Source organism: Austrofundulus limnaeus, unplaced genomic scaffold (genome assembly GCF_001266775.1).
Source record: "Austrofundulus limnaeus strain Quisiro unplaced genomic scaffold, Austrofundulus_limnaeus-1.0 Scaffold45, whole genome shotgun sequence".
Taxonomy (NCBI): Eukaryota; Metazoa; Chordata; class Actinopteri; order Cyprinodontiformes; family Rivulidae; genus Austrofundulus; species Austrofundulus limnaeus.
In genome coordinates this window covers 751,512-756,541 of record NW_013952447.1, presented here as the reverse complement: position 1 = coordinate 756,541, position 5,030 = coordinate 751,512, and positions in this window count along the sequence as shown.

Below are 5,030 nucleotides of genomic sequence, written 5' to 3'. Positions count from 1 at the left end.
CACTAAAGTTTGGTATCTTTTATTCTTTTTTGCCTTTAAATAATAAGTTTATTAAAACTGATCAAGTTTTAAAAATTTGTTTTTATTTAGAGTTTTTATTCAATCATATTTCAAGCATCATCTGTTGCTAGGGTCCACAAATCTGCCTCAGTCCTTCAGAACAAACAGCAGAGGCATCTGGTTTTTTGACTGCATAATCAGAGCACATGATTAAGAACCGGGAAACTGGATTTCTGTAGTGTCTTAAAAGCTAAATGTGCAGACATTCTCAGCATTACAGCAAATTAAAACTTATGACAAAAATACGACAGAACAGATTTGACTTACAGTGTTAGCTTCAGGATAGAAAAGGACTTATTGTTGAAACGGAAACTCCATGAGGACCTGTGTGACAGAGGAACTGAACACTTCTTGAGGGAAAAAAATGAGGATGGAGTTTGTAAACAGATAATAAAAATTTTGGTGAGTAAAATATGGTTTATCAAAATATTTTTCTGTTTTAGTTGTCAGTTTATTATGTCCGTTTTGATTCTGTTGCTAAATGTATGTGGCACAGCTGTGGATCCAGTTGAGAAAACTTGTTAAATGTGTTGCTTCAGTAATGATTTTCTTTCTGGCTTTGTGAAACACGTGCCTGTGGTGCAGAAGTATGTTATTCATTTCTGTGCATTATGGGTGTTTTTTGTCGCCGTGGCATCATGTCAAGTTGTACGGATTGTCTGAAAAATTAGACAGATTTCACACCATTTTGCATAGACCTATAGGACTGTCTCATAGATTTTTTTAAAGAGGTTTGCTTCAAACTTCTGAAGCCTCAGAGCTAGCAGCCTGTGCTTGTCCTGTCCACCCCCTGCTCTTTCTGCCACTGACTTTTATCTCTGCATCTCCGCAGCTGGCCGTTCTCCCCACTAAAATGCACGGCCCGCCACTGAGTTTCCCACACGGACCAAAAGCATTTACATTAGGTTGCCTTCAGGCCCAGGCCTCCCTTGCAAAAAAAGAACTCTGATCTTAATGGGATTTACCTGGTTAAATAAAGGTTAATAAAATAATGCATAAAATGTCCCGAATCTTCTTACAGCAAAGACTCACGTAAAATGGAAGGACTTAGTGTTTTCAACCTAGGAGAAAATTACTCTAGTCATCCTGTGTGTAGTTCTCTTCTACAGAAGATGTGTAGTTATTGTAATGGTAACATTGACAGACTGATAATTGGTCCCTCTTCCAGTTCACAGACAGATGGGTGGGGGATCACAATGTCTGATTTCATTTAYTTTCCACCTCAGCTCTCCTGACAAAACGTTGAGGACCAATCCAAAACCACTGCAGAATAGTGGCCGATCTAAGCTGCAAACACAAATGGCAACACAGCAAAGAGAAACAGTTCTCTGCTCCAAACGGAGGTTATGTGAATCGACCTGTGTGAACACTYTGAGGCCAGGACTCAGCAGCCTCAGAGGCTTTATTTCTCCCTCCACAGGCTGAGGTTATAGTGGCTAATTGGTTCTGTTTGTTATTGTAAATGTAGATAAAAGCAAAACTGCTGGAAGGAACAAAAGGGAAAGAGCATGGATTTCCCACAAGTCTTCTTTATTAAACTTTCATTACAGAGTCACAGCTAACCTAGAAGTAGAAAGTTTTATTTTAATGAGAAATGTCTCCCTGTGGAGTAGTTATTTATATAAGTTTGTATTTCAAACATGTCACTTAAGTATTAAGAAGTTAGCTATTTAATTTTTGTCTAATAATACAAAGTATGACTCTGTGGGTTTTGTTTTTGTTATTTTTTATATGAAATATATATTTTTCATTTTACTTGTCACATTTTTTCCTCATTGGACCAATATTGTTATTTTAAGATCTGTTACACTGATATGTTTTAGTGTTTGATAATCTTGACTGTTTACAGCTGTTTTGTCATGTCCGTTTCAGGTGGTTTGGCTTTTTTTCTTWTGTATCTGACATTTTCCCTCCCCTACTGTAAATACTGAAGGATACTTTTTCATTTAATTTAATTATTTTTATTTTGTGCCACATTTGCCCAATTGTATTTTCCRTTCTCCCAGTCTCAGCCCAGCCTTTTTGTCATATGAACAAGGAGGAGTCTGTTGTCATATTTTGGAAAAACTAACCAGTAACTTTAATCCACAAATCTAAACACTGAACCTGAACCTAAGACCTATTCTGACTCRTAAATTAAAGACAAGAAGAGGGTACCTGATGCATCAATAATTGATGCAGAGAGAGCCTGACCAAGCTTCAATATATGACGAGTGAGAATGTGTTCCCTGGACAGGTTAGAGGCCCATCACAGAGCTTCATACAGACAAACAAGCATTCACATTCTCACTCATATCTAGGAACAATTCAGAGTTATCAATTAACCTAACATGYATGATTTTGGTCTGTGAGGAAACAAGAGTACCAGGAAAAAAATACATCTATGCACGAGGGGAACATTCAAACTTAACGCAAAAAAGTTTAAAGGCAAACCCATGACTTTCTCGCTGCAAGGTGGTGACTACTCTAAAAACAATGCCATTGTACATTGTACTTATGACATTTAAATTTTTAGAATTTCATATTGAAGCTATCAGTTGACCAATCTCTTGCTGTATATTACTTACGACTTGAAATCCTCCAAACTCAACAGTGGTTTTTTTTTCATTGGCTTTTGAAAGAGTTATTTCTCTAAAAGAGATTAGGGGGTGGGGGGACAACTTGGCATAAGTATTTTTATTTATTTATTTATTTATTTATTTATTTATTTATTTATTTATTTATTTATTTATTTATTTTGCTGTAGCAAACCATGACCCCAAAACATACCAAACTGAGATCTATTGATACATTTCATGTTGCATCTACTGGTACATTTTTAGCCCTTCAATCGTTTCTTCAGAAAATTTGAAAATGACCAATATGCTTTGTCAGACTCCCTTTGGAGTTCACAAAATTTTGTCTGCAAAACCTTTAGTGGCAACGTACCTCTAATTGAATCATTCATCCATAGTTTTCTAAACCTGTGGCTGGGTTAAAGTGTGTGTGTGTGTGTGTGTGTGTGTGTTCATGGCTCGTCTGTGCCTGCTGATTGCCGATTTGGTTCTAGTGAGTCCTGATTATAACTCAAAATTATTTACACTCTCTTGCTCTCACAGATGCATGGGGAGAAGAGTGACAGGTGCAAGACGCCACAGCAGTGTAGTGATTTGGAGAGCACCCAGTAAACTATTACACCTGTAAATGTGCTGGCAAAGTCTGGGCTCACACATTTCACCTAACTGGGCTCTTTGCTTTGAAAACCAATGTTCTAACGGGCAGATAAGTGGGGACGTCTTGTGTAAAAGCTCAAACTAAATGTCACATCAAATTGTTTTCTCTGTGTTGATTGAAGGGGTATGGTTCTGCACATTCAAGGTGCACACAGTAAGGATAATTATTTCCATAAAGAACAGTTCAATTCAGTGCCATTCAGTTTGCCCTACTTTGATTCTTTTGGCTGGGATGAAAAAAGCTGATATTTATTTCTTATTCTGAAAGACATTTCATCCTGTGGCACTTTCAAACTAGCGCTCCCGCTCACATCATTGGCCCGGTGCACGACAGTAAGTGGAAACTCTCAAGAAGCTTGCACTGGGACAAAAGTACAACACAAAAACAGTACGATCCAGAGTGCCGGCAATCTTCTCCAACAACCGGGCTCTTTTTGTGTATTTATTGTGATCTTTTTTTTTTTTCATTTCAAAAGAGTTAAGGTCTGGGGAAAAAAGTTGTGGCAAGAAACAGTTCTTTTTTTGTCAAAGTGACCATTTTTCTGTGAGATGTGTCATCTGAACAATAGAAACCATGCTGACAGGAGCGCCTTTCAAAACAGTTAAAATATTGCCGGCTGAACYGGCCTGAAGGTTTAGGGTTATAGTTCCTGGTTCTTCAGGTCTACTATCGAGCATGTTCTGTTCAAACTCACCTGATTTGAATAAATGGGTGATTAAGGACCTTTTAAATGCCTGTCKGCATAGTTAATAGTGTTTATTAAACTGTCTTAAATTGTTTTCTCTCCTGCTGTAGCTCACCGGGAACACAAAACCTTACCACACTGTTGATTTAAAAAAAAACAAACTGTCAAGTTTTGAAGCTCCTGTGTTACATCTGGACAAAGGATTCTGGTTTTGCTTTGGTGTTAATCACTTTAGAAAGTATCTTCATCAATTCCTTTTATGTCTGAAAAAACACATACAGCTTCTTCTAGGTGAAAGTGATTGTTGTTTGTGAATAACAAAGACTCTGATTGCACAGATTCTACCCTGAAGTTGTTAACGTGCCAATTCAGTTTGAATACATGTCATTCCACCCTTCTTTTATTGCTGATTTTGAAGTTTTTGCAACATCAACTTCAAATAGGATGTACGTCAGATCATTTTAATATGGTAATTTTATTTTATTTTTCCACAGAATGTGTTTTTAAGCTCAACATATGCCACAGATTGGTAGTTATAACAAATGTCCTCTCCTGCTTTCACCTCTGCTCAACACTGTTTCAAATCCAACTGAGCAGCTTGTTACGTACCTTGCAACTCCAAATCAGCATTCGACACACTTCTCTCTCTTGGCCAAGACATTTTAGGGAAAACTGAAGAAGCAGCTCTGACAGAGAGACACCACGGATTGACTACGAGGCAGCTGCTTCATCAGAATTAAAGAGGGCAGATCAATGCGTCATAGATGAATCCTTTTACCAGCTGAGGGCAGTGCTTATCGTCTGTAGAGGTCTCGAGGGGCTGCAAATTAAAATGGCTCATTCACAGACACAGAGTTGAATTTACTGTGAGTGCAAGGGAACAAAGTCTTTTTCACTTTAAATGACAYCTTTTATGTTTAAAAGTTTTGGAAAAAAATGAAACATTAGGCAGTTAATTCAAAAACAAGAACATAGTAATCAGTAAGCATGACTGACATTTATTTAGGATGTGGATATTCCTTAAATGTGAAAAAATATTTATAAATCAATTCCTTTGATTCACATTTGTAAT